Here is an 8,823-nt window from a genome sequence, read left to right as displayed (position 1 = left end):
GCAAATTCAACATGATTATTAAGTCCTCACATAATTTGATGAAATGTGTAAAAAAAATTTTTTAGAAACAAAGTATGTGAGGGGAAGCATATAAATACCTTGCACAACTAGCATTTTAAAGGAGATATGCTATAGCATTTTACAATTTTGAGATCTTGAAATTCAGATGTCTGATATTAGAAAACTTAGCATTCTACATTTACTTAGGATTTCATATTTACTTTTAGAGAATAAAGTCTCTAGGTCAGAAGTTCAGTCTTCAGGAAGTTAAATTAGGATTGCGTGAATACTCAGACAGATTATTCTGTGCCTGTGTACTACTTTCAACATTACAATCTTAATTCTGACTTAGCCTTTGAACATGAGGATGATTCTAGATAATTGCAACAATAAGGAGAACAATGAAAATTCTAATAAAAAAACTGTTTCTGGTCTATGTGATAAGGTTACAAATCTGAGTTACAGATAATAATCAATACATAATCAATCTGCAAGAACAATTGAACCACTACATTTCATTTTAGATTTGTACAGTTTCTCTGGTTAGTGTCTGCTAACAGCTAAACCATGACAAACAGAAGTGCAACACGCTTTGGTGAGAAGGAAGGCCAGCTCAGTCATTACTACAGGGGTATTTCTGAAGTTGTCATGAACCTTTTCCACTTGGGATCTGACTTCTGTTAATGTCTTGCTGAACATCAGTATGTGAAGGAGTGAAGAAATAATCAGAACATGTCCATGTGATATCTAGGGCCAAACATAAGAAGCTGTTGACACTTCTACTTCTCACACTGTATTTTCAGGATCAACACTTGTACAATTCTGAAAACAGTGGTCGCTAACAGAGAATGATAGTTCCTATGACAAACTTAAGGCAAGGTTATTTATTTATTTATATGTAATATATTATACAGTCTACTCCTTTAGAACGTGATAACCAACTCCATGTTTGGCCAAAGTAATTTCTCTCTATCTTTTTTTATTAGGGTTTTGTTAACTAATCTTCGAAATTGCCTCAGCGTGAGACAGGATGTTAGGAAAAATCTGTCCTTTAGTGACTGGGTTGACAACCACAAATGTCACTCCTGTTTAAATATGTTATCCAGTGAACTGTAGTGCTACAGACAGGAATTTGATATCATTACTTGATGGAAGTTTTGCTGTGAAGTACTAACTCAAAATGTATGCTGAGTTGTATCATGACATTCCAATAAATAGAAACGGTGTCTTAAGTCATACCTTGCAAAAGGATTCCACTAGGAGTGTGGAAAAGATATACTAAGCACACAAGTGGAAGGGAAATGGGGCAGAAGTGTACTGACATTGGAGTCATATGATCAACATAAACTTCCTTCACCCCATGGCTTGACACTTCCATATAACATAAGGAAAAACGCTCCATTCCTGCTCACATATAATGGCAGAGCGCGTATAGGACATGCAGGATGAAGGGGAGCAAATATGCTTCTGCTTTTAGGAGCATGCCACAGGCTGGGTGAGTTCTCCCAGTAAACTGAGTCCATCATCCATGCTCCAATACACAAACGTAGATCTCAGGGAAAGCACAAATATAAAAAATTCTGTTACTTCATCAGCAAAAATATGGTCACAGGTAGTGCTATCAAATGCACTATCATCAGCATGTGATGATATTCTACTCAAGGTAGAATAGCATTTATTTTAATTAATATTTCTGATGTCTTTATTTCTCTGGGCATTTCTGATGCTTTGGTAATTCCTAGTCACATAAGGCAAGGAAAATGTGTTTGCATGTACTCACTAAGGAAAGCTGTTTCAGAGCTTCAATCTTTAATGTTGTAAAGCTTTTAATGGGAGCTCAAGAGCCTCCTTGATTGAGATTTTTCTTTTCAATCAAAGGTTTGCAGACAAGAGGCCAACAGGATCTTTGAAAAGGGAAACACTGGAGAAGGAAGGAGGCAGTTCATGCCTTTCCGAATTTAGATGGTGACGAGAACAATTGTTCACAGAACTAACATATTGCTTTGCAAATGGTAATAGAAATATATTTCCTGCAGTTTCCTGTATGTTTCTTTTACATAGACATAGTGATAAATTAATATTATTACACTTGTTGACAGAAAATGATTCTCTTTCTAAGAATTTTTTTGCCAAGTTTTTAAGCACAGAAAACATCAATAATTGTAATAAAATGCTAGATAAAGTGAGATCTAGGGAGCAGGATTAAAGTTAAATAACTACAAAGGCAGAAATGTGAATTTATAATTGATGTACATTCAATCACGAGATCAGCTCTTTCCTTAAGTTTTATCTGTAGAAAACCATTCAAACAGATGACCATAACCTCAGCTGGAGATGTTCAAAAGACTTTATTGTTGAAAATTGCAATCACATGTTTTGAATCTTTTGCATAAAATTCCTAAGGTAGATAATGTTGCACATAAAATTACAATGAAATCAATAATGTAATTGTCAGCTATGTCTATACCAGCTCTTTCTTCAACTGTAGAACACATTTTCTAAGAAAAGGCCAGATTGACGATCATGCATATGCAGACAGCCAAAAATCATATCTCAGTGCAGAAACTAGCCAGAACAGCACATCTGCAGGAGAAATAAATAACTTCTGGATCTGGCAATAGATATTACAAAAAGAAAAGCAGTGTTGTATCAGAGAATCACAGTATCAGAGGTTAGTTTGAGTTGGAAGGAATCTATATGTTACTTAACAGTAGGATTTCAGCAGATCTGAAGCCAGTTTGCACTGGAGATTCACATGCTAGAAAGAAGTTTCTTTATATGGGTAGAATGACCATAGATGCCAGTAACGCTGACTGCCTACTTTTCAGGTTTTCATGGAGGTCTTATCTCTGTGACAAGCAAAGGGTTCAATTTTGCAATCTTGATCTTTTCTATTTAGAATGAAATGCTACATACTATTGATTGATTATAATATGCTAAGTGATAAGCAACAATCAGACAGTAAATAATTTCTACAGTGAGGAAAGAAAAGAGCATTCAGGCACTGGAGTGGGCTGCCCAGGGAGGTGGTGGAGTCGCCGACCGCGGAGGTGTTCAAGGAACGTTTGGACATTGTGTTGAGGGACATGGTTTAGTGAGAACTATTGGTGATAGTTGGATGGTTGAACTGGATGATCTTGTAGGTCTTTTTCAACCTTGGTGTTTCTGTGGAGTTTTTGAGAAAAATCCTTGGTGTTTTCCTATGGTTACTGTGCTTCATGAGATGTTAATTCTCTGTATGTCAACACTGTCATATGTGAACTTTTCGATATCCTCTGAAGACACTGCACATTACTAAGATCCAGTCTGAGAGGTACTGACCAGAGTAAGGATGGAATGGAAGTGAACTGCCAGAGTCTAATGAATCAAATACAGGATCACAGTCACATAAGATGGTTTTGGTTGGGAGGAACCTTTAAGATCAGCTAGTTCTAATGTCCCTGCTATAGGTAGGGTCACTTCTCACTGGACAAGGTTGCTCAAAGCCCCATCCAGCCTGGCCTTGAATGCCTTCAGGGCAGGGGTATTCATATGATAATTTATTCAGTGTTAAACAAGAAAAAGGTAAAAAGTTCATTAACAGAATCATAAAAAGATTCCTTCAGAAAGTAAAAGAAGGAAGGAAGGCAAAGGCGAAGGCAAAGGGAAAGGGAAAAGGAAAGGGAAAGGGAAAAGGAAAAAGAAAACAATGAAAATATTGCAAATGAGACCTTACAAAACACACATATCAGTTAAAGAGAACTTTCTAATGGCTTTAAGGGATTTAGATATTCTTCTTAGACAGAATCATGATAATAGTCCTTTATGTATTTATAGCAGCTTCCAAGGCATAGAACAACAGGAAACGATAAACAGAGACAGAAAGGAGAGTGAGACAGAGAGCCTGTAGATAACATAAATGAATATTCAAGTTACTCCTGCTTGTTTTTTGCCTCACTTTATTAAAGAACAACTAAACAAAAGTTTGGGCTACATTTCAACATCAGTTTACACAACTTCATCGGTATAAGTTTTGAATGAAAAGATTGGAGGTTGAGAACAACTAGCAAAGGAGCAGGGTTTTGGGCTGCTGACTCAGGCACTGCATCCATGCTTAATGCCCTGTGCTGACATCATTGGGAGCTCTGGTGATGAGCAACCTTGGGTTGGGGTTCTGTACTCACATAACATGAGACTTTCTACAGATTCTGAGCTGAAGTGGAATTCAGAGAGATCCATGCAGAATTTTGAGTAATGTTAATACCTAAGACCACAGAACGGGCTGCAAATTTCAAATGAAAGTAGTAGTCATAAATTGACCGTCTTCATATGTTCAGACCCATAAAACACTCATCACTCTTTCTTCTTTCTGCTCATTCGAAAATAAAGGAATCACAAGAGACAGCTTTTGGTTTAATTTTTTTTGCAGAGTCAAGCTGATGACAGGAACATCTGGCAATTGAAAGTGGCATAGTTCTAACAGCTACCTAGGAAATGAGGTGTGAGAAGCACTATTGCTCAACTGAGACCTAAAAAATTGACTAGACATGACAAAAGGAAATCATAGCTTTTAATTATCACCAGTTCTTACTCTGGAAAATGAAATAACCAGTCCTAGTGATGGCTACATTATAATATTGGCATCCTGTCATCTTTTAGCCCAATGAAGAATATAATTGTTGATAGCCTGGTATTTAGTGTTTATCTACTGTGTATTTTAAGGTTATTGAGTTATGCTTGAAAGCCAAATTCATCCATAGTGTAAATGACAAAACACAAACTACATCCTGTTTAATCTCTAGACAGGTGTTGGAAAGAAGGCCAAATACTGACATATTTATCAACACCTCTGCTTAAAATTCTTTGCAAGTGATATATTTTATGTATCAGCCAAAGTTATTTGCTCTTGACACTGTCTGTTAGAATGGAATCATCTTCAGTACAATAAAAATAGTACGTTACGTTTTTTAATCACCAAGGAAGATAAATCATTGCAATGAAGGAGCAGGGGAAAAAATATATATATCCTGTCAAAGTAACTAATTTTCCTATGATGCATGTTTTCTGACCTCTCATTATCCTAAAATTACATTATAAATGATGGAAAAATGTTGATATATTATATAGAATAATATTTTCTCAAATACAATGGAACTTCTATGATCCTCTGACCAAAAAACTCAATCTTAAATTGCTGGAAAGCAATCTTTAAAGTACCATTCACATCTGCAGAATGTCTTACTTATATTTCAGTTTGTAAATTTCATGTATCATGTTTTATGAAATATTTGCAGGGATCTGAAAAACACAATAATGAAAACAAAACTAGGTAAGTATTCTTTCCTCGCTCCAAATCCACGGTGTGCCTCAAGACCACATATTGCCTCCATTCATATCCATGAGAGGGTCAATCAGAGTTGGTGGTGTCAGACAACAAAAAATGCTTTTATAAGTAGATCTTATATAAGTAATTAGTATATAAAAGTAATAAGTAAGTCTTTTTATAAGTAATGCTTTTATAAGTAAGAGGAGGTCTAAGGAAAACATGGTCATTAAACAAGTGAAGATGAGAAAAAGGCAGACATATTTAATGCTTTTTTTCCCCTTAGTTTTTGATATTCACATAGTCACAGAATGGCTGAGGTTGGCAGGGTCCTCTGTGTCCATTTGGCCCAACCCCTGCTCCAACAGGGATACTGAGGTCCAGATGGTTTCTGAACATCTCCAAGGAGGAGACGTCACAACCTCTGGGCAACCGTGCCAGTGTTCCATCACCTGCACAGCACAGAAGTGCTTTTGGATATTTTGTTAACCACTGACTGCTACTCTCTGGGTCCAGAAAACAAGTCAGTTTCCAACCCACCTTGCTATCTGCTATCTAGCCCATAATCCAGCAGCTCCTCCATGAGAATTTTATGGGGACAGTGTAAAAGTTCTTAATGAGTCCAAGAAGAAAATATCCAATCTTCATCCTTTAGGCTGGTAATTTCATTATAGAACACCCTGAGGCTGGTCAAGCATGATTTCCCCTTGATGAATCTAAGCTGGCTATTTCTGTTGATTTTATTCTCCTTCGTGTACCTGGAAATGGTTTCCAGGATTACATATTACATCATCTTGCCAGAGATCAAGGGGAGGCTAACTGGGCTGCAGTTTCCCGGATCCTCCTTCTTTCCTTTCTTGAAGGTATGAATGACATTTTCTTTCCTCCAGTCTTCGAGCACTTCTCACAGTTTTCGTGATCTAGAAAAGATTACAGAAAGTGATCTCACAATCACATCTGCCAGATACCTCAGCACTCATGGGTGCATCCCAATCAAGACACATTGACTTGTGAATATATCCACTTTCCTCAAATCCCTGCCTTGATCCTGTCACCAACAATACCTCTTCCTTGCTTGAATTTTTCAATTTGCTCTCTAGGGCCTGGGATTTCTTGATAGTGGTCTTGCTGGTAAAGACTGAGGCAAAGAAGATATTGACTATCTTGTCCTTTTCACTGTCCAGGGTATCCAAGTTACCTGTTTAATTCATTAGAGAATCCCTATTTTCCCTATTCTGCCTTTTGTTGCTGATATACTTGTAAAAGCCCTTCCTGTTGCCCTTAATGCCCTTGGCATGTTTGGTGATCCTGATTAAGCCTCATTTTTTTTTTTTATTTTATGATTTCTACCTATCACATCACTACCATGCTCTTTGTTCATCAGCCTTTTGTGACATCCACCCACAGGACTGTTGGTTATCTTCTCCCTCTCTGTTCCTTCCTAGACCTCTTCTGAGGTCAGACGAAACCTATTGGAAAAAATGTATTCACATCACTTAGGGCTTAGGTGCATACTGTCTTTCCCAGGCAAACAGTGATTCCCAAATAAGGTCTCATGGACACAGAAATCAAAACTCACTTGCTAATGCCAGTTCCACAGCCAATTATTGACATCTCCTATCAGTGTTCTCCTTCTTACACCCTTATCCTTTCATAAGTTAATGAAGACTGATTGTTCTGAGATGCATAGCTGAAAGAATTTTAAGATTAACTCTTCATAAAGATACTCCCTCAGAGAAAGATTTCAAAACTATATTTCTAAGCATTCTCTGAACACAGGTAACTTCTCCATTTCTGATATTAATTACAGAAATGTTATGTATGAAAAGGAAGTAATTTTTTGTGTGTATGTTTCTGGCTACAGAGATCCATCATTATGACTGCTAATATACTAAGAATCCACATTTGTAGTAAGTGATTCTCAGTCTTGCTTTGAAAGATCAGTGTAGATGTATTTAAATATTAAATTTAAACATAAACATAAAATATTTAAATAAAAATTATTATATTTAAATACTATTTTTGAAAGTCTTCTATTGTTTTAAGACATCCATATGAATTAAACATTTTTATTTGAGGCTACCAGAAGAATGGTAGGTTTTTCTAGTGGGTCTTGAGCTGTGCAGAACAAGAGTTCCAAGTGGGGAATTCATGAGAAGGGATGAAATGTGATAACAGGATCAAGATAATTCTGTGCTGGCAAACTCATTGCTAAATGAATTTTGCCAACTAAGCTGCCACCTTCCACCTAGTTGACCCTACTGGCATTGTGAATGTATGTAACAAACTCACAGGCTCACAGGCTCACAGCTTGCTCTTACAAGCCACAAAGCATTCCCCAAGTAGGAACAAATCTCAGATCTGTCCCCTTCCTGAATTTACTGTGGATCACTGTTTTCCTTCAGATTTTTAAATGTAGGGCCTTTCAAATTATCTTGATCAAAAAAATAATATAATCTGAAAGATGCAGAAGGAAGAAAAGGAGTTCTAGGCATCAGCATTTTTGTTGCCTCTTTCTTATTTTTACTACCATAGATACAAAATCAGTCTCAGGAGCAAGAAATTTTAGACTCATTAAGATGAAAAGAATGATATGGTGAAGATCATGATGACTGCAAACATTTGCTGATGTCTTATGATGAGCAAAGCAGAATTTATAGGAAAACTTTTTCTAATCTTTATTCCGACAGAAGATCTTTGAGCAATTTTTATACATTCATTATCTAAGAACTAAAGATTTGTCTTGACCCTTTGTTCTAATTTAAAAGATGACTTCCACTTATTTATTTTTGAAGTACTGTTATTTTACCCATGGGATAAGAGATGAACCAAATCCAAGGCTCTAATTCAGGGCTTATTGACTTCAGTGGCCTCTTTTCCTTAGACTTTACTGGAAGTCTCTTTGACACACTGAAATCATTACACTGAAATAACGTAGAGAAGTAATTCCGTCTGGGACACCAAGTAATTTCCATAGGACAATTAAAACTTACTTATTTCCCTCACGCAGGCAAGACTGAATTTTATGTGTCTGTAGCAGAAGTGGTTATCAAAGCAGATTAATGGGCTTCAAGGAGTCACTGTCAGATTCTGATAGGGGTAGCTTGCACTAACAACTTCTTAAACATAACAAGCACATCCCATGCCTGTGAATGTAAACCAGAAAGTACGAAGATAACAGCAAAAAATATATTTCAGTTTCCACTAATAATAAATGAGAAGTAATAAAAGAAAAAGTGTGCTTAAAAAGAAGAAAGACGACTGGTTTAATTTCAAATCAAACATCAGTTTAAAATGTTTAGAGGTTTGTTAGCAACGGTACTATTTACTGTACTAGTAATAGGTATACTGTATAAGTTGTTTATATTATGTTATCCAGCAAACAGTTTTGGTTTTTCCAAATACATTCATCTCAGCTAAGAGATTAAAATAAATTATTGTTTATTTAATAAAATATTGTAATTATACAGCTTCATTTCTAAAAGTCACTCTATCCATTTATTTTTCAGTGTGTTCTGTTA

The 8,823-nt window shown here is 36.2% G+C and overlaps 1 long non-coding RNA gene across 6 annotated transcripts in view; it reads right to left on the bottom strand.

Annotated features, from left to right (window-relative positions):
- Positions 1-2,329: 2,329 nt before the first annotated feature.
- Positions 2,330-8,823, bottom strand: part of LOC146544778 (uncharacterized) — a 104,281-nt gene continuing 97,787 nt past the window's right edge. For all 6 annotated transcript variants that reach the window (XR_014882645.1, XR_014882646.1, XR_014882648.1 and 3 more), the window contains one exon: positions 2,330-6,222. This is a non-coding gene — a long non-coding RNA (uncharacterized LOC146544778). The remainder of the gene's footprint in view (positions 6,223-8,823) is intronic.

The sequence above is a fragment of the Meleagris gallopavo genome, chromosome 3 (assembly GCF_905368555.1).
Source record: "Meleagris gallopavo chromosome 3, MGAL_WU_HG_1.1, whole genome shotgun sequence".
NCBI classification, from domain to species: domain Eukaryota; kingdom Metazoa; phylum Chordata; class Aves; order Galliformes; family Phasianidae; genus Meleagris; species Meleagris gallopavo.
This window is presented reverse-complemented; position numbering and strand designations above follow the sequence as displayed.